The sequence below is a fragment of the Aethalodelphis obliquidens genome, unplaced genomic scaffold, assembly GCF_003676395.1.
Source record: "Aethalodelphis obliquidens isolate GAN/ISIS:26980383/991018 unplaced genomic scaffold, ASM367639v1 scaffold38, whole genome shotgun sequence".
NCBI lineage: Eukaryota > Metazoa > Chordata > Mammalia > Artiodactyla > Delphinidae > Aethalodelphis > Aethalodelphis obliquidens.
Window position 1 is genome coordinate 12,762,509 of NW_020837982.1, and position 20,771 is coordinate 12,783,279.

A 20,771-nucleotide genomic window follows, 5' to 3' on the forward strand; every position below is an offset into this window, starting at 1 on the left:
TGGGGGCTGTCACCTGTGATGGGGAGAGAGCTGGGGACTGTCACACCTCTGTGATGGGGAGAACTCACCTTGCAGAATTTTGTTCTCCGGTCTCAGTGCCTCTAACTGACCCACCACCTGCTCGTAGGCATTGCGCATCTTGAAGATTTCAGTACTAAGTGACCCGGACTCTTTCTGAGCAGCTTCCAACTCAGCTTGACTCTCATCCAATTTTTGTTTCCACTCTGTGAGGACCTAGGAGGTGACAGAGGGACACGTGAGAAGCCGAAAGGGCCAGGGACTTGGATGAGTCATGTCAACAAGGGCCGTCAGCAATGACAAGGTTGCACCCTTCTATCCTTAGGGACCAAAGAAACAGGGTGAGCCCCAAACTCAGGGGTTCCAAACTCTGATATCACTACAGAGATCTGCTGTATTCTTGAAAGATATGTTGATCTCAAAGTAAGTTGAATTAACTTTAACAAAAAATAAAATTCATTCTGGAGGGACTGTCACAAAAGTAAAGAGACAGCGCAAAGCCCCAAACCCTCCACACTGGGAGTTGATGCTCGAGGGCCTCCCCGAAGGTGTGCATCTCACACATCTCTTGCATTGTGGCTGCCGTCAAGCGGTGGGGAAGGACCTTATCGAAGTGCCTCCGCTTCTTGTCCAGGCAGGCGCAGGCGCTGTTGGCCTGCTCCAAATCCAGCATCAGGTCGTCCACGTCTCCCTGGAGCCTCTGCTTGGTTTTCTCCGAGGAAGCACACTTGGAGCTCACAGCCTCTGTGTTTTCCTCTGCTTCCTGGAGCCTCTGGGCCAGTTTTTTCCTAAGAGAACCAGGTTTGTTGTTGTTGACAAAGGTGGACCATTTCAGAAGTAATTATCAGATCGGAAGGGAATCGAGGCATCTACAAAGGACTGGAATTTGAGAAGACGTAGAGTTTGATGATTGGACAGTACGTATCACCTGAAGAGTCCCCAAATGGGCAAAGCAGTCACCTAGGAGGCGCCGAGGGGACCAGGCGGAATGGACAGTACCCTGGGAGAGGGGCAGGGAGACCAGGTCTGCGTGTTTAAGAAAACTCAAAGGCCTGGGGAGGAAGAGAAGGTCTGTCCTCTGTCCCTTCCCTTGTGTCTTAGGGTCGACTCTCCTACCGTAACCTGGGAGCCCCTACTTGGCCTCCTCCAGCTGCTCCGTGCGCTGGATGGCGTCCGTCTCGTATTTGGTCCTCCACTGGGCCACCTCGCTGTTGGCCTTGGACAGCGCCCTCTGCATCTCGGCCTTGGCTTCCTGCTCCTCCTCATACTGTTCCCGCAGCAGGTCACAGTCGTGGCGGGAGGACTGCAGGGCGTGGGCCAGGGCACTCTTGGCCTGCGGAATCACAGTGGTGACAGATTGCAAAAACGTGTGGCCATTTTCCAAGTTAAGGTATTTTTGTTTCAACCAGTGTTTCCCAACTTGTATCACTCCCTTGCTGCCTTCACAAACTTTGCCGTAGCAGTATATCTCCTGTTTTATTTACTTCATTTTTTAAAAAGTTGACTCCTTTATTATATTTAAATATATTTATTTAAATGGAAAACCATTAACATTTGCCATAAACAGAAGATGGCTATAATAAATGCAATGGAGGTAAGGCGGTGTTTTCACCTTCTAATGAAGTACTTCGCTGCTGTGCCTCTGTGTCTGAGGCCTACTCTCTGCGTCTTAGTGAGGAAGATACATCGGTGTTAGAGAGATGGTGTCCAAAGTGAGACCCTTTCCTTATTTAATCAGAAGAATTGAAGTAGAATTGGAAAGAGAATAATTTTCTCACTACTTAATGCAGTGTTATGGAGTACTGTGACCATGAAAACCCCAAAAGCATCTTTTGGTGTCACCAGTGGGCTGTGTCCCCACCCGGGAACTCTGACATGAGCTATGCCGTTTCCACAGCTCTGCCACCTCTTCCCAAGCAGGAGGGGGACATGCCCAGAGGCCTCCATCACTCACTCCCACCTGGTCGGGAAGACAATGTAGCTCTCATTATAATGGTCACAAAATACTTTCTGGTCAACCCAGTGCAATAACTCATACATTTTTATCCTTTTAAAGACACAAATAAACAACAAAACTTTGCCCAGGAAGGAAAGCTTAGCTGTATCCTGGCCAGAGGACAGCCTTGCTCCTGTAATGGACCTTCTCAGGTTCTGGTTCTCTCCACTCCCCCTGCCTCCACCCAGTCTACCAAATACCCCTACCCTATAATAGGAAGATGGGAGACTAATATAGCACTTCCTTTTTGGAAGGGGCAGATGGAACTTGGTGGAGTTCCAAGAGACTGCCCTGTAAGTTTTAGCTGGCACATGGTAACCTCAGAATTACACTCATGCAGGTTTGCGGACTTCTAGATTCCTATTCTAGTGCTCGAACACCCATCGACAGCATTTACTAAGCACCTACTGTGTGCACTGTTCTGTACTTACTGTTTACCGTTACAGTGGGGAAAAATAACTCTTGCCCTTTAGAAGTTTACAGATTAGTGGGGAGACATGAATTATAAACATAAATAGCTTGATATTGACGTCAAGAAGGTGATAATGGTGTTCATGTTTATGCAGATGTCCCAAGGGTGCTCCAAATGTGGTCTCTTGGAGGAGAGGGGCTTAAATGTGGGTGTTGTAGCTGGTGATACACAAAGAGTGATGAAGGAGAAAGAGGAGGGCCTTTCAAGGGGCTGGGATGAATTGCTGGGCAGAGTGAAAGAATGCACAGAGGCAGAGATGCCCAAGCTAGTACAGTGATGGGGAGGGGATGCCCCTGGCTGGGGAGGGGCGTTTATCAGCCCCTCCAGTGGGGCACAGAGGAGCTCTGAGGATGGAGCACCCTGGTAGAGTTTTCTAGCTCTGAAGAAGAAGATCCAATGCCAAGGTCCTGTAACCTCCAAGAACAGGTTCCTTCTACTACAAGGAAGAGATGAGCATCACGCTTCATGATGCAGCAGTGCCCCCAGCCGGCCTGGTGACTTCTCAGGTTCCACCTGACTCTGCCTTCCTGAACAGAGGCAACCACCCTTACCGTGGTTTCTTCTTCTAGCTGCCTCTTAAGCTCCTCCAGCTGCTGGGTGAGGGCCTGCTTGCTTTCGGTTAGCTGTGAAATCAGAGCCTTCTTCTCTTCCACTTGGTGGCTCAGCTCCCCTGGCAAACAGATGTGGCCCCACGTCAGAGTTTGGACCACCCTCTCCCGTGGCCCAGTGGTCCCACCACCGGGCCTGCCCATCCTCACCATTTTGGGTCTGCAGCCTCGCCTTCTGCACATTCAGATCATGGACTAACTGTGTCTGTTGGTCATCCTTGGCCTTGACTTCATTAAATTGGTCTTCCACAGTCCGGCATGTTCTTTCCACGTTACTCTTTAAAAAGAAAAGAAAAGAAAAAGCCAACATGATTGGGAAACATGGGTCCCTGGTGCCCAGTATTGAACCGTTTGACAGTTTAGCTTCTCATTAGGTAAAATAAGAATAAAAATACACAACACATAAAGGTCCGTTTAAAAAATTGGTCATTTCAGGTTTTCTTTATTTTTATGTGTGATTGCTGCTTAATCACCAATATCTTAGACCATCAGCTTTTAATAGATAAGTATTTACTGGTTTGTAAACAAACTTTTGAGAAGATGACCCTCAAAGGAACCATGGGATCTTCTTACAGTATAGTAATTTTTTTTTTTTTTTTTTTGCGGTACGTGGGCCTCTCACTGCTGTGGCCTCTCCCGTTGCGGAGCACAGGCTCCGGACGCGCAGGCTCAGCGGCCATGGCTCACGGGCCCAGTCGCTCCGCGGCATGTGGGATCCTCCCGGACTGGGGCACGAACCCGTGTCCCCTGCATCGGCAGGCGGACTCTCAACCACTGCGCCACCAGGAAAGCCCTGGAACTCACTTTTAACAAAGTTAGAACAGGATTGGAGCTTTCGGAACCCAAAGACCTACATTCAAGTGGATGCTAGTGACGATGATGACACTAGCAGCTAACATTTTACTGAACACCCTCTACGTGCTGAGCTTTCCACGCATACCCTCCGAGGTAGAGCTTTCCATGCAAACCCTCCGAGGTAGAGCTAATTGTATCTCCATTTCACAAGGTGGGGACTGAGGCTTCATGAGTTAAGTGGCTCACTCAGCATTCCAGATTCATTTGGAATGGGCTGAGATCTGAACTCAGGGATTCTGGCTCTAGAGTCGGAACTCTCAACCCCTGCGTCCTGTGTAGACCCCATCCTGCCTGCGCTTCCACAAGTAATCAATGTTAGGGCGTAGTAATAAAATATCCTCACGTCGTCTGCTTGCTGCTCCAGCCTGACTTTTATTTTGGTGAGACCACTGGCTTTGTCTTCTTCAACCTGAAGATCCTCCAATATTTGCTGATGGGCTTCCTGCAGAGATTTCTTCTCTTTGGTCAGTTTGGAAATGTTTTCTTCAAGCGCTGTCATTTCTTCTGAAAGATTCTTTACCTAAGAGAGTATCAACACCAATTGAAAGTTCAGACAATTAAACCAGAAGCTTCTGGCAAAGGCTGTTGATTCTTTTTTTTCCCTTTTCTGTGACTTTTTTGTTTTTTGGCTACTGCTTCTTTGCCTCCGCAGCAGGTGCTCACAGTGTTGGCTGCATCATCCTGAAATTGGCAGCCTCGGGGTTTTTTCAGTCCTCACTGGCCTATCACAGAGCCTCAAACCCTCCCCTAAAGGCTGATTCCTTTAAAGAGGGTGTTATATGGTACAAGGAAGGACACTGATAAATGCAAATATGCCGCCTCTGGAGGGAACACAACAGTCTATATTCATCGCAATACATCCATGGGGATTTGTTTATTAGCTGACCCAGGGTTTAGAATGAGGCAGGAAGGGGAAGAAGGACAGGCATGAGGTGCTATGCAGGAAAATCCGGAACAGGAGTCCTGTGTGTCAGGAAGCAGGACAGCAGCACCAACCGCAGAGATTTTAAGGCGTTAAATTGAACTTTTCTCCATGTATGATGCTCTGCCAGCTCAGAGGTTGGTAATTCCTGACCTATGGGCCGAATCTGGCCACATAAGAGTTTACAACTTTTGAATAAAAGTTGAAAAAACATGAGATTTCACATAAAATCTGGGATGTCTGGTTTCTCAAGGAAAATTGGAAGCTCTGGCAGTGCTGGACTCACATGGCTACCGGGCACCAGCTGGCTGGCGCGGGGCCCTGGCTGCCACCTAGGGGCAGGGCAAGTGCTCTCCAGTTCGCCGCAGTCCCCACCCCTCCCTATCACCTCCCTATCAACGCCCGGTTGTCTGTCCCACACTGATGCGGGTCATCTCACACCTGGCCAACCTCATCCTTGCCTCTGTCTCACTGGCAACCATTATGGTGTGAATCATGGATTGTGTTTTTCATTTACTTTTGTAAAGTGTATGTGATTTTGTGTGCGTGTGATTTTAGTCTACATAAATGGTACCGTGCTGTATATTTCTCTTTCTTCCTTTGTCCTCTTTTACATCCATCTTGTTGCCCTGATGGCTGTGTAGTATACCCTGCCGTGCGTCCTCTGCCCCGTACCTCTCCATCCCTCCAGGGTGGACCCCGATCTTGCCTCCAGCACCCCCCACCACAAGCCACACTGCCATGAACATCCTCATACATGTCCTCTCGTGGACCTGGCAGAAGAATTCCCTGGTCTGTATACCCAGGAGCAGAATCACTGGGTTGAAGGATTCTTTTTTTAATTAATTAATTTATTTATTTTTGGCTGCGTCGGGTCTTCGTTGCAGTGCACGGGCTTCTCATTGCGGTGGCTTCTCTTTGTTGCAGAGCACGGACTTTAGGCGCAGGGGCACAGTAGTTGTGGCACGCGGGCTGCAGTAGTTGTGGCTCGCGGGCTGTAGAGGGCAGGCTCAGTTGTTGTGGCGCACGAGCTTAGTTGCTCCACGGCCTGTGGGAGCTTCCTAGACCAGGGCTCAAACCCGTGTCCCCTGCATCGGCAGGTGGATTCGTAACCACTGCGCCACCAGGGAAGTCCGGATGTGTGGATTCTTCATTCGACTAAGAATTTCCAGATGGCGTTCCCGAAGGCCGCATCAGTCTACACTCTACCAGTAACGCACGAGGGTCCCTGTGCCTCTAACCTTGTGCATGCACGAGGGTCCCTGTGCCTCTAACCTCCCTGCCAATCCCTGGTGTGGTCCACTTTCTGCCTTCTTCATCACCTGCTTCCCTCATCATCTGCCTGGCCCTGTAGGCACATTTGTCGGCTCCCCCTGTGCCACATGCTTCTCCTGAAGCATCTCTTGGCTTGTGGAGGAAGGGTTAGGGCTAGAAGTTTGTGGTGCAACCAGGCAGGCAGCCGGAGCGGGGAAGAGCCCATGGGGTCTAGAACAGGGCAGAGGCGGACTCGCTGGGATGTAACTGCCCGTCCACTGGCCCCCCCTCACTTCTGGACAATGTTGGGTGAACGGGCTCCTTCCCCGCCTCTCTCCTCCTGGCGGGGGCTGGGCGTGCTCACCTTGTTCTCCGTGGCGTGCTTCTCCTTCTCCACCTCGGTAAGGGTCAGCGCCAGGTCGTCAGTGTCTCTTTTGAGGGAGGAGCATTTATCTTCCAGGTTCCTCTTCTTGGCAACCAGTTCAGAATTCATCCCCCCCTCCTCTTCCAGCCTCTCGTGTAGCTCCTTCACTTTGGCCTCCAGCTGAATCTTCCTTTTGATGAGCCCCTCGCACCGTTCCTCGGCATCCATCAGGCTTTCTGTTTCCTGAAAGAACCAGATCGTGATGTCCTTTAAAAAATTGAATTTATTGAAGTATAGTTGATTTACAGTGTCATGTGAGTGTCTGCTCTACGGCAAAGTGATTCAGTTATACATGTATATCTTTTTCATGTTCTTTTCCATTATGGTTTATTACCGGCTATTGAATAGAGTTCCCTGTGCTCTACAGTAGCGTCTTGTTGTTTACAGATTGTTATTTTTGGATCAGCCTCTTGACCAACCCCAGAAGGGAAGGGCTTTGCCCTCCAAAAGGCCATTACCTGGGCCCAAGTCAAGGAGTGAGTCATGGCCACGCACACACTCGCACATATATATCATCCAAGTCCTTTTTTTATTAACCACTAAGGAGGTCATCTACTGAATAGAAAATCACCTAAGCTAATCTCAAGCAAAGGCGTTCATGGCATTCATAGAGCCTCTGCAAATTTGCCACATTTGGACCCCCAGCCATTTTACTCTTCCTTCTACCAGGAGTTGAAAAACAACTCATCTCCTCTGTGCTTTCACAAGCTAACTAATAGTTCCCAACCATGACTACCTTTTTAGAGTCTCCACAGAGAAGTGCACCCTGTGTCTCCTCAGCCCTGCCTCCTCAAGCCACGGAACTGAAAACTCCAAATAGACAAAAATGAGTGATTGTGTCTTCACTTAATACATACATGTCCCAGAAGACTCTGTATTGAGTCTCTTGGAGTGGCCAGGGTTAGCTAATTATGCTCTTAAACGTAATGGGACTGTGTCTTCTCCTACCAGAGTATTGTAAGAACTGGACACACATTTCGAGGTAAAGGATGAAAAGAGTCTGGCGGGAATAGCCTCTGTGTTTGTTGAACGTGTGCTGTGTGCTGGCATTGTACAAGCACGAACTCACCTGATCTTCCCAACAACCCTGCGAGGTGGCTACTCTTGCTGTGCCCATTTTACAGAAAACTGAGGCACAAAAAGGATGTCACCTGCCGAAGGTCACACAGCTCCCAAGTGGGGGATCTGGGATGTAAACCAAGAGATCTGATTCCAAAACTTGTTCTGCCCGCTGTGCTTGGGAAAGGGTTCCTAACAGCTGCACGTACTGACTGGGAAAGTGAAAAGGGGAGCAGTAAAATGTTGGGGGTTTATTAAAAAGGGCAAACGATAAATGTCTTAACTCTGTGAAAAGAGACCATTATGCTGCCAGAGTGTTACCTACTCATTGTATGGTTTCATTTTCCCTATTTCTTTGATAAAAAAATGCATATCTTTAAAGCATTTTTATTTTATTTTATATTTGTTGTAAAGGAAATGAACAGTAATTTATGAATTACGTATATATAAAGCATTTTTAGAGTATAATTATTTTCTTGAAAATCACATATAGAAAGTTACTGTTTCTACATTGAATTGAATGATTTAATTTTAAATATTTATGTATTTATTGCCGCGCTGTGCGGCTCGCAGGATCGCAGTTCCCTGACCAGTGATTGAACCCAGGCCACGGCAGTGAAAGCCCGGAATCCTAACCACTAGGCAACCAGGGAACTTCCAGTGATGTCTTTTTATTTACAGTTTTTAAAAAGACCTGGTGCATTCCTGACAGCTTTTTATTCTGATGACAGACACATCCCCCTCATGCCCACAGCAAAATACATCTTGCTCCGCTATGGAAGACGGGGAGAAATCAGAGCGAGCAGAAATTCACTTTGCAGATGTGTTTTCCAGGGTGATCTGAGGGCTGGCCTCCTTCCCTGGCAGGGTAGTCATGCAATACTCTGTAGGCCCACTGAGTGGCACTACTGTCTCTTGAATAGACACTGGTGGGGCCTCCTGGTCTCAGGGAGATACTTACAGACTGGACGTGCAGCTGGAGGTCATTATTTTCCTGCGGCAGGGACACCATTTTCTCCTCCAGTTCCTTCCGATGAGCCTCAGGTGTGGCCAGTTCTTCGCTGGCTCTCTCAGATTCTTCCTTCATGGTGGCCATCTCCTTCTCGGCCTCTGCACTCTTCAGCAGGGGCTTGATCTTGAAGAACAGGTTCATCCAGGGCCAGTGCTTGACGTTCATAAAAGATCAGATGTTGTGCTGGATGCAGAAGATGGAGTCCCTGTGCATCATTAGGACTGGGGTTAATGGGCCATAGCAAGTCTCCACTCACCTGCCCCCCAGGCCCCATGACCTTCACCTTTCCCGTCCAGGTGGGAAGGAGGGACAGCCAAGCTGTGCAGATCCTATGGACTCCAGAGTCCCTTCTGCAAATGAAAAGCAGAGGAAACAGCACATGCAAATCTGGGAGGTGAGCGAGGGTCCAGGGCCACTGAGGGTCTCCCATCCACCTGGCCTCCACCCCCACTACCCTACTGAAAATGCTCAGCGTAAGGTTGTCAGTGGCCTCCAATTACCATGTGATGAGCTGCTTTCATTCCCGTTTTATTGGGTCTTTCTCCCACATTTGAGTTGTTAACTCTCACCTTTTTTTTTTTATGAATGTTTATTGGAATATAGTTGATTTACAATGTTGTATTAGTTTCTGCTGTATAGCAAAGTGAATCAGTTATGCATATACATATATCCACTCTTCTTTAGATTCTTTTCCCATATAGGTCATGACAGAGTACTGAGTAGAGTTCCCCATGCTATATAGTAGGTTCTTATTAGTTATCTATTTTATAATATATAGTAGTGTGTATATGTCAATCCCAATCCTTTTGCCCTTGATTCCCTGATAAGACAGTTTTCCTGTTTCACTGTGTTTTGCCATATGGGCTCCTGCTTCCTGCTGAAGTGTTGGTGTCCACCTAGGACCTGTCTCCAGCCCACTGGTCACCTCCCAGACTCTTGCCTTTCTAGGACTGATCTTTTTTCCGAACTTGACTGTAGCTACGTCCCAGTGACACAGACACTGTTTCCTAATCTTCATCCTCCACAGCTTCGTATCGAACTCACGTGAACCTGAAAACTTGCTTTTCTTTCCATTAAACTGGTCCCTTCTCTGAGATTTTTTTCGTTTCCATGCTGGCTTCCTTTCCCTTCGCCGGGACAGATGCCCGGGAGGTATTCTTGACTAATATGTAATGGTGGCGTGTTATGGCGATGACAACGGTAGAGCTGTATGGGATGTCGGGGAACCGGGACAAGGTGCTTCCATCAAATTCCCCTCTCCCTGACATTCCCACACAGGACCAGCCATCAGAGCTGCTGTTCCTCCTGTGGAATTACTGAAGGCCTAAGGCCCTTCAACCTTTCTTCAGTGCCTCCCCTCCTCTCCCCCATGATCTGTTTCCTAATTCAGGTCCTTGTCATCTTTTATTTGGACTTCTGTTACAGCCTGGTCTTGGCCCCTCTTGTGCTCTCAGGCCTGCTCTTCTTGTAGCTGCCAGAGCAACCTCTCAGTGTGTGTGTGTGTGTGTGTGTGTGTGTTTGGCCGTGCCGTGCAGCACACGGGATCTTAGTTCCCCCACCAGGGATCGAACCCATGGTCCCTGCAGTGGAAGTGCGGAGTCTTAACCACTGGACCACCAGGGAAGTCCCCCAGAGTGACTGCTCTGAGCTATAAACCTGATCCTCTCACTCGTCTCCTCCATGGCTCCTCATCACCTAGAAGATTTAACCTGGGCTCTTTAATGTGGCATGTGGGGACCTCCACGCCTCGCCCCAGGCATGTGACCTGCTTGTCGGTCTCCTTCCCCCCAGGCCACCTTTTCTCAGGCCATGCAAAGCCTCCTTCAGAAAGTTCTTTCTTGCTGACCCCTTCACGCCAACCCCAACCAGTCCCCCCCGCCCCGAATATAACTGACATTGCGCTTGTCATAGGCGTTAAAGCTAGCCACGCACGTGTCTGCTTTCTGCTCCTCTATGGGTTCCTGGAGGCCAGGGCTCATTTCTGCATCCCCAGTGCCAAGCAGAGGCCCCAGCACGGAACTGCAGCTCAGTAAATGTGGGTTAAAGGGGTGACCGAGTAAATTAATATCCCCAGACAAGGGCAGGAAGCCATAGTCAGCTCCAAGGAAGAGGGCGGGGACGTGAGGGTCTGCGTCACCTCCTCTTAATAATCTTTTTTTTTTTTTTGCGGTACGCGGGCCTCTCACCGCTGTGGCCTCTCCCATTGCGGAGCACAGGCTCCGGACGCGCAGGCTCAGCGGCCATGGCTCACGGGCCCAGCCGCTCCGCGGCATGTGGATCTTCCCGGACCGGGGCACGAACCTGTGTCCCCTGCATCGGCAGGCGGACTCTCAACCACTGAGCCACCAGAGAAGCCCCCACTCTTATATATTTTGGTCTACCTCTTTAATCATGAACTGACAGAGTTTATTTAAATTCACCTACAACTATTGTTGTAGTGCTATCTACCAGCATTTTAAAAACATTGAGGTGTAATTGGCATGTAACATTTTACTAGTTTCAGCTGTACAACGTATTGATTCGATATTTGTATATATTGTGAGATGATCACCAAAATAAGTCTGGTTAACCTCCATCCGTCCACATACATAGTTACAATTGTTTCGTTCCTGTGATGGGACCTGTTTCAAATGCTTTAGGTGTACTGGCTTATTTAATCCTCAACAGCCCTCTAAGGCGGGTTAAATGTGTTAATATTTACAAAATGAGTCAACACTTTATAAGTGCTCACTCAATAAATAAATGAATTAATAACTAAGCGAATGCCTAAAGAAAATGCCATTTTAATCCTCCTTTTATAGACCAGAAAGCTGAAGGACTCAGCTGTGGTCCCTTGGGCAGTAGTAGGTGGAGCTGGGATCTTTTCTTTGATCATCTAATTCCTCTGCTCTCCTGTAACATTGCTGAAGCAGGACCTTGATGCCAGAAGCCCAGCCTTTGGGATTCAACAGCTTGGCTGGTGAGAGAGCTGCCTCGTAGCCACAGTCTGTGTGATGGTTTGTTCTTTCCTTTGTGACAAATGGCCCTGAAACTCAGCCATATCTGTGCATCCAGGATTGTTGACGGTTAAAGGTCTGCTGTACCACATGGTGTCCTATGTCTATATATCTGATCTCTGACTCTCAGTTTTCTCATTTATAAAATGGAGATGATTATGTTTTTCTTGCAGTGAACTGCTGTAAACAGTAGAGCTAACATGATAATGGGACTGCATTAGGCTCAGAAAACAGTTGTTATTGATGCTGTTTTTATTATGGAACACCTAAGCTGATTATTTGCCAAATATAGTGGCTCTTCACTTTGGGGGGAAAGGTTTTTAAGAATCTTATGAAAGGTATGGATTTAATGCACCTATATATGTACATAACATTTTGGATATAATTTCATAGTAGGAATGCCAGATAAAATATGCCCAGGCTGCCCAGTTGAATTTGAATTTCAGAGAAACAGTAAATACTTTTTTTTTTTTAGTATAAGTATATCCCAAATATTGCATGGGTCATATTTATACTAAGAAATTTTTCACTGTCTCATCTGAAATTCGAATTTAATGGGGTGTCTCGTGGTTTTAATTTGCTAAATCAGGCAGCCCTATTTCATAGACTGAGAAGTGATAAAGGCTATCATGATCCTGTCCCCAGGGAAACACACACGCACGTGCACACAGACACATGTACACCCATACCCACACCCACAGAACTTTGCATACATTTCAGGGAGTCCTGCTCTGAGGGATTCTCACTCACCAGGAGTCTTGGGAATCAGACATCGCACAAAGTGAGGACGGGTGCTTCTTAAATTGGCCATCAATTTGTTTAAATTTTCCTGGGACACAAACCAGAAGAAGCACATTTACCTTAGCAAACGCCGTTGCACTGGGCAGAAATACAACCGAATGTGGAAGTTGCCAAAAAACAAACCCTGAACACAGCGGACACGGTCTGGAAAGAGGAGCCCTTCTTCTTTCCGCCCTTCTCGCTCACCCTGGCGTCTCCTGGAGACGGACACAGAGGGTGTGTCCGGTGAGTCCTGAGGACATAGTGGTGGCCTTTCCTACCCACCTGCCCCACCAGTTTTATTGAGATGTAACTGACATAGAACACTGTATATGTTTAAGGTGTACAACATAATGATTTGATATATGTATATATTGCAGAATGATCACAGCATTAAGTCTACTTAACATCTATCCCTTCACTTACAGTTTCTTTTTCTTATGATGAGAGCTTTTAAGCTCTACTCTCTTAGCAACTTTCAAATATACAGCACAGTGTAATTAACTACAGTTACCATGCTGTACTTTACAACCGCAGAACTTATTTATGTCATAACTGGAAGTTTGTACCTTTTAACCCCTTTCACCCAGTTCTCCCACCTCTCACCCGCCACCTCTGACAACCACAGATCTGATCTCTGTTTCTATGAGTTTGGTTTTTTAAGATTCCACATATACATGAGATTATACAGGATCTGTCTTTCTGTGTCTGATTTATTTCACATAGCATAATGCCCTCAAGGTCCATTGTTGCCAATGGCAAGATTTCATTCTTTTCTATGGCTGAATAATATTCCATTATATATGACCTTTTCTTTATCCATTTATCCATCAATGGACACTTAGATCATTTCCATGTCTTGGCTATTCTAAATAATGCTGCAGTGCACATGGGGGTATCTCTTTGGGATAGTCATTTCATTTCCTCTGGGTATATACCCAGAAGTGGAGTTGCTGGATCATATGGTAGTTCTATTTTTAATTTTTAAAGGAATCTCCATACTGTTTTCTGTAGTGGCTTCACAAATTTACATCTCCACTAACAGTGCGCCGTTTTGTCAGTGGTGGCCTTTCTAAACCACTTCCTCCAAACCCTGAAGTGAGAGTTTGGTTTTCTTTTGACATAGGAGAGCTGAGGGTTTTTTGGTTTGTTCATTTCTGTATTCTGCTTCTTAAAATTCCTCCAAACTACTCAGATTTGGGAACACTGATTTTTATCACTGTGGGAACGGAGTGGGGTGGGATATGGGTGGCATTTAACTGGGAGTATAATTTAGACTCTCTGTATCCAAGGAGAATCTTTTCCTTTAGACCTCAGACATGAAATCCAACTGAATAGTTGGCAAGATTGAGATGTTCCTCTTGGTGAGTGTGGTTTCTTTCATGAGTGTCCCTTTTAAAAATTCTTGAGTCCCTGTTTATCTCTTCCTGAGGAAGTAACTGAAAGTAATAACAACTGAAGTTTCTCAGAATATTCTACAAGTCAATTTTTTTTCTTGTCTAAAAGGAACAGCCCAACTTAATGAGGCATCAGTGATATTGGGTCTACTTTTTCTGAATGGCTCAATTTCAGATTTATCTTCTGATATGTAATCAAGATTCAGCCCTTGGGGAAATTTCATGTCTCATTTCCCCCACCCTCCTCTCACTCCACCCTTTTGTCCCCAGGGTCTAGCATGACCATGTGTTTGGGTGGGGAGGAGAGGCAGGAGAGCCACTTCCCCAGGTTCATGCCTACACAGGAACTTACGTTTAGAGTCCTAGCATCATTGCTAAGTCAGGTTATGCAATACAGTTATAGAGATGCCCTAATTAGATTTGAAGATGATGGTGTTCATCATTCAAGTTTAAAGTTATGCCCATGTTTATATTATACTGCCCAATACACTAGACATTAATTGTAAAAAATTATCTAATGAATGATTATATTGCATGAATTAAAAGCATTAATTTGTTAAATTAATGCATTTAAAATAGTCCATAATTTTTAAACCTTATTCTGGAAATTACTTTAAAAATATATAGGTAATCTTAACAAGTGATACTGGCTTGTGCAGCCATTTGGGAAAATGGTCTGGAAGTTCCTCCAAAAGTTAAACACAGAGTTACCATATGATTCAGTAGTTCCATCCCCAGGTATGTACCCCAAAGCATTAACAATGTCCACATAGAAACTTCTATAAAGTGTTCATAGCAGCAGTATTCATAGTACCCAAAAGTAGAGAAAACATAAAGGTCCATCAACTGATGAGTGGATAGACAAAACTGTGTTAAGATCCACGCAGTGGAATATTATTCACCTATAGAAAGAAATGAATTGCTGACACTTGCCGCAGCGTGGACAGCTGAAGAACGTTAAGCTAAGTGAAAGAAGCCAGACACAAAAGACCATACAGTGTATGATTCCACTTACATGAAACATCCAGCATGGGCAAATTCATAGAGACAGAAAGTAGTTTGGCCACTGCCACAAGCTGGGAAGGAGGCAGGTGGAAAGTGACTGCTAAAGGGTTACTGGTGTGATGAAAATGTTCTGCAATTACGTAGTGGTAATGGTTGCACAACCCATAAATATACCAAAAACTGCTGAATTTTTTTTTTTGATAAATTTATTTATTTATTTTATTTTTGGCTCTGTTGGGTCTTCGTTGCTGTGCACGGGCTTTCACTAGCTGTGGTGAGCGGGGGCTCCCCTTCATGGTGGTGCGTGGGCTTCTCATTGCGGTGGCTTCTCTCCTTGCGGAGCACGGGCTCTAGAGTGCAGGCTCAGTAGCTGTGGCGCAGGGGCTTAGTTGCTCCGCGGCATGTGGGATCTTCCCGGACCAGGGTTCAAACCCATGTCCCCTGCATTGGCAGGCGGATTCTTAACCACTGCGCCACCAGGGAAGTCCCACCACTGAATTTTTTAAAGGGTGAATTTTATGCTATATGAATTATATCTCAGTAAAAAGAAAACCTATTAAAGAATGTGGTATTGGCTATTGTGTCCACTGGGAGGCCCTGTTCACCTCCATAGAACCTAATCTCTTTAAAAAAATTTTTTTTTCGACTTAAAAACATTAATTTATTTTTTATTGAATGAAAATTCCTTTAAATTCTACAGTGCTTTACAATTTTCACAAGTTTCACAACGTGATTTCATATAATCCCAAATAACCCTTTTTCCCTCCCGCCCTTGTGTTGCCCCTCCCTCTTCCCTCTCCACTGGTAACCACTAGTTTGTTCTCTGTATCTGTGAGTCTGCTTCTTATTTGTTTTATTCACCAGTTGGTTGTATTTTTTAGATTCCACATGTAAGTGATATCATACAGTATTTATCTTTCTCTGTCTGACTTATTTCACTTAGCATAATGCCCTCCAAGTCCATCCATGTTGCTGCAAATGGCAGAATTTCATTCTTTTCTATGGCTGAGTAATATTCCATTATATATATATATATCCCATCTTCTTTATCCATTTATCTGGTGATGGACACTTAGGTTGCTTCCATACCTTGGCAATTGTAAATAATGCTGCTATGAATATTGGAGTGCATGTATCTTTTCCAATTAGTGTTTTTGTTTTTTTTGGATATATACCCAGGAGTGGAAATGCTGGGTCATATGGTTAGAGCTTGATCTCTTAAGGAAGAGGAAGAATAGAAGTAGGAGAAAGAAAAACAGAGATCAGAGACAGACAAATAAATCAAGCTCAACTTGAAGCTCATGTCCAGCTACTGGTTCTTCATGAGTTATGAGTAATTACACAGAGTTTCCACAGGGGGAATTAAAAAAAAATTTCACCTGCTTCTGCACCAGCATAGTTGGAAAAAAGGAAGGACAGCAGCTTCAGCGAAGACTTCTGGTACAGGCCGACCACCGTCTCGTTCAGGGGTTCCTTGTTCTGGTCCAGCCACCCGGCAACGTTGTAGTCCACAGTGCCTGCGTAGTGGATCAGGGAGAAGTGGGCCTCAGCCTTGCCTTTGGCAGGCTTGGGCTTCTGGAAGTTGTTGGACTTGCCCAAGTGCTGGTCATACAGCTTGTTCTTGAAGGAGGTGTCTGTGGCCTTGGGGAACACGCACTCCTCTTCCAGGATGGAGAAGATGCCCATAGGCTGGAAGGAGGATAACAGATTATCCTCAGCGTTTACTAGTACATTCCAATGACTCTGTCATCTGTAGGAGTCAAGGACAACTTCTTTGGTGCTGTCACTCTGTTACTAGGAACACTGGGATGTAAGTACTGTGAGAACAAGGCTGTTGGTCTGTTTGGTGCGATGACAGAACAGTGCTTGACATATGGTAGGTGCTAATTTAGTATTTGTTGAACAAAAGAGCATGGAATGAAATTGCATGTATATAAATGTAGCTCATTGTGAGGTAATAGAAAATATATATATTGGTCTCTGTCCCTGTTTCCTGGCACAGAACTTCTAAAGCCTTTTTTAATTTTCCTTAGTGATAAGCGTACTAGGAGCATCTGTTGTTCTGTTGAGGTGACTCTGGGTGCGCTCCTGGATGGGGGCTGGTCACCAGAAAGACCAAGCCACGATTAGAAGCTTGGGATTTTCAGTCCTCTCCTCGCATCCTCCAGAGAGGGGAGAGGGGCTGGAAATGGAGTTAATGATTGATCGTGCCTACATGGGAAGCCCCAATCGTAGGTGGTTCTGAGACCTTCCGGGTTGGAGAACACATCCACATACTGATAGGGTGGCACACGCCAGCCCGATGGGAACGGAAGCTCCTGCACTTGGGACCCTCCCTTGCCCCCTGTATCTCTTCATCTGGCTGTTCATCTGTATCCTTTATCATATCCTTTAATAAACTGGTAAACGTGAGTGTTTTCCTGAATTCTGAGCCCCTTTAGCAAATTAATTAAACCTGAGGACGGGGTTGTGGGAACGTTCGATTTGTAGCCCAGTAGGTCAGAGGTTGTAGGGCACCAGGGACCTACTGCTTGCACTTGGCATCTCTGGGTAGATAGTGTCCGAATTGACTTAAATTGTAGGACACCCAGCTGGTGTTGCAGAGAATTGCTTGTCGTTGTGAGGAAAAACCTCCACACATTTGGTGACCAGAAGTATCGAAAACGAAGCGTCTATGTGAGTGGTAAAGGAAGTTCACAGGAAAGAAACACGCAGTAGGAAAGAACTGGGTTTTTCCCTACGTAGGAAGGAAAAAAGCTGAGGTTTCCCCAACTTACTCACTTTTAGCAATAGATTTACCAAAAATGTAAAGTTGGATACTTAGACATAAAATCACATGAGTAATAGTTTAAGCAATAAAATCTGGGTTTCTCAGTAGCCACCTTAGGAAGATAGGCTTCCAACATGACCAGTGCTCAAAATGTGATGGGAATTCCTTTTTAAAAATGTATGTCATCTGCTTTTTTTTTTTTTTTTTGGCTGCGTTGGGTCTTCGTTGCTGCGCATGGGCTTTCTCTAGTTGCGGCGAGCGGGGGCTACTCTTTGTGGCCGTGCGTGGGCTTCTCTTGTTGTGGGGCATGGGCTCTAGGCACGCGGGCTTCTGTAGTTGTGGCACGCGGGCTCTAGAGCGCAGGCTCAGTAGTTGTGGCGCACGGGCTTAGTTGCTTCGCCGCATGTGGGATCTTCCCGGACCAGGGCTCGAACCCGTGTCCCCTGCATTGGCAGGTGGATTCTTAACCACTGTGCCACCAGGGAAGCCCTTGCTTTTTTCATAGTAACATTCCTCCAGGAAGCCCACTGCTCCATGGTCCTCCTCCTGGGGTCTTTGGACAAGTCAGGTATGTATGAAATGCCCAGTCACCCCTGGGCTCCATGCACATTCTCAGGGGTAACTGAGCCCTGGGATGTTAATCACCCACACACCTCTTTAAGCGTCTGAACAGATTCTGTGTGCTTTCCAAACATTTACCCTTTCTGCACAGGGAATTCAGCTATCTGAAGGCTCAGAGCCTGGGGGAGTGGGTTTAGGGGAGCCAATCCATTAGCAGAAAAGAGTTAGAGCAGAGAGGTGGTCGTCCAACCAAGGCGGAGCTGTCCCTGGAGAGCAGCGTTTCTTTACCTTCTCGAGGAGCTCCATGCAGGCGGCCAGGTCCATCCGGAAGTCGATGAACTCCCACTTGATGCCCTCCTTCTTGTACTCCTCCTGCTCCAGCACGAACATGTGGTGGTTGAAGAACTGCTGCAGCTTCTCATTGGTGAAGTTGATGCACAGCTGCTCCAGGCTGTTGAACTGGGTATTTCGAATACCAAAGAGTTTGAGTGAGTTTGGAAAATCCAATGGAGACTCAGCAAGGCAGACACAAAGCGGAAGGGTGCTTTGAGGCTTGTCATTGATGCAAACAACTCGTGTCAAAGATCTCAAAGCCAGTGATGTCCAAGACCCCAGTGAAGTACTGCCTGGGCTGCTTGGTGTCCAGCTGCTGGTTGATGCAGGTGACCACCCACAGGAACATCTTCTCATAGACGGCTTTGGCCAGAGCGCCCACCAAATTGGTCACCTTGAAAAAACGAACATCCACTCAACCCTCAAATGAATGTTTTTATGGTTGTATTAAGTTGAAACAGACAAAGTTCACGTCTTGAAAGTCAAGAGCAGCTGGAGATTGGCAATTTCATATATTTCAGTCTAATATTACATCTATCTTGAGACATCTGCTCCGTTCCATGAGGTCTATCCCATTTACAAAGATCGTTTTCTCCCAACCTTGGTTATAACACGTGACTCTAGCCCCGGCCACACCTAATTGAACCAGAGGTGGACATTTGATCCAAGTTGGGCTAAACAGAGTGTCTCTCCTGAGAATTTGGAATTGGGATCAAAAGATGCTGGTCTCAGTCTCAGGGTGAGGCTGGAACCACGGAGATGTAAACTTGGGAGTTCTGGGGTGGCCGCGGGCAGGAGAGGTTCCTAGGAACCTCTAGGAGAGGTTCCTAGAACACTAGGTGTTCTCCACCTAGTGAGAACACAACAGAGCAGGAGAGAGAAGACAGCCTGGAGCTGTCTTGCCAGAGAGGCTGCCTGGCTCTGGAGGGCTCTTCACTTCCTGGCTGCAGACCCTCATGGCACCCAAGGCACTCCTTGAGTTACCCCTGAGGCCTGAGAATGAATTCCCCCTTCATGGTGAGGCCAGTTTCATATGTGTTTCTGATTCCTGCGACCGAAAGAACTTTAGGATGGTGGTTAAAATAGCAAAATACATGAGTCATTCGGATTCAGAGCATCTCCATTACCTGCTGGACATTTTGCCCTTTAGTGACATATTCGTTCCCAGCCTTCACCCTTGGACAGCACAGGCCTTTCAGCATTTCTGCAGAATTCAGACCCATCAGGTACCCAGCTTTGTCAGCCACTGAAGGAGGAGGAGAAATGGTGTCACACAGACAGCAGCTGCTAAAACAGCCAATTAGGCCCTGGGTCCTCCTAGAAGTGTTTTCTATAATCCTTTTGGATGTTTTTATGTTTTCCTACAAGCCCCAGGCCTGGACTTGACTAATGGAGTTTCGACCCCATAATCCAGGGTCCTGGGTTTTCGAGAACTTTCACTTCGCCTTCTAGATACAATCTTTAGAAATAGGTTGATCTTGACTTACTGATATGTAAATTTCATTAAAAAATATATTGTTATGTAGTATTGTTGGAGTCTGATAATACAGCAACATGGTATATGAGTAAAGGAAGTACCATTTGGACAGTTAATATAAGTTCAGCACCTTCCTAATTTCTGCAAAGTGCCCTGCTAATAGCTGAGAGAGAAGTACAAAACCTTCACCCCACCTGCAAGTATTTGGAGATGGTCAAGCTCAGTTGAATGTGGGCAATTTCATATAGTTCACTAGGAGTTCAGTTGACTTTGGGATGGACCAGGCTGCCTGCATTGAGCTCATAGAAAAGGTAAAGAAATGCTGCTTCCCAAGGACAGCTCCTCCTTGGTTGGGACCGTCACCTCATTGCTGGTTCGGGAGCCAAGATAATAAAAATCCAGGGCAGTGTTTGTGAAGGACTTAGTAAGAGACCAGTTGTGTGTTTCACTCTTTGCTCAAACCATCCCTTCTTCCTAGTTTGCCCATTTACCATTATTCTTCTGGTTACTTAAACTTGAAAGCTTGGGGTGGTACATCCTTCTTTTTCACCCCCGACATGCAGTGTTGAGAGAGGCATCTAAGTCCTGCTCATTTCACCCTAAAAATAGCTTGCATCTCTATGGTTTCTAAGACTGTAGAATAGTAATGTGGCAAAGAGCCTGGGTTCAAATTTAGGCTTTGCTCCTTTATGCCTCAGTCTTGCCATCTGTCAGCTGGGGGACAGTGACAGTACTTATGTTACCGGGTGGCTGTGAAGCAGTCCTGGTATACAGTAAGCACTCAGCAAACACTGACTTGGGTGGGTGGCATCATCAGAGGAGCTCAGGCCCC

At 46.4% G+C, this 20,771-nt stretch overlaps 1 pseudogene; it reads right to left on the reverse strand.

Annotated features, from left to right (window-relative positions):
• Positions 1-20,771, reverse strand: part of LOC113632965 (myosin-4-like) — a 42,733-nt pseudogene that overhangs the window by 8,889 nt on the left and 13,073 nt on the right.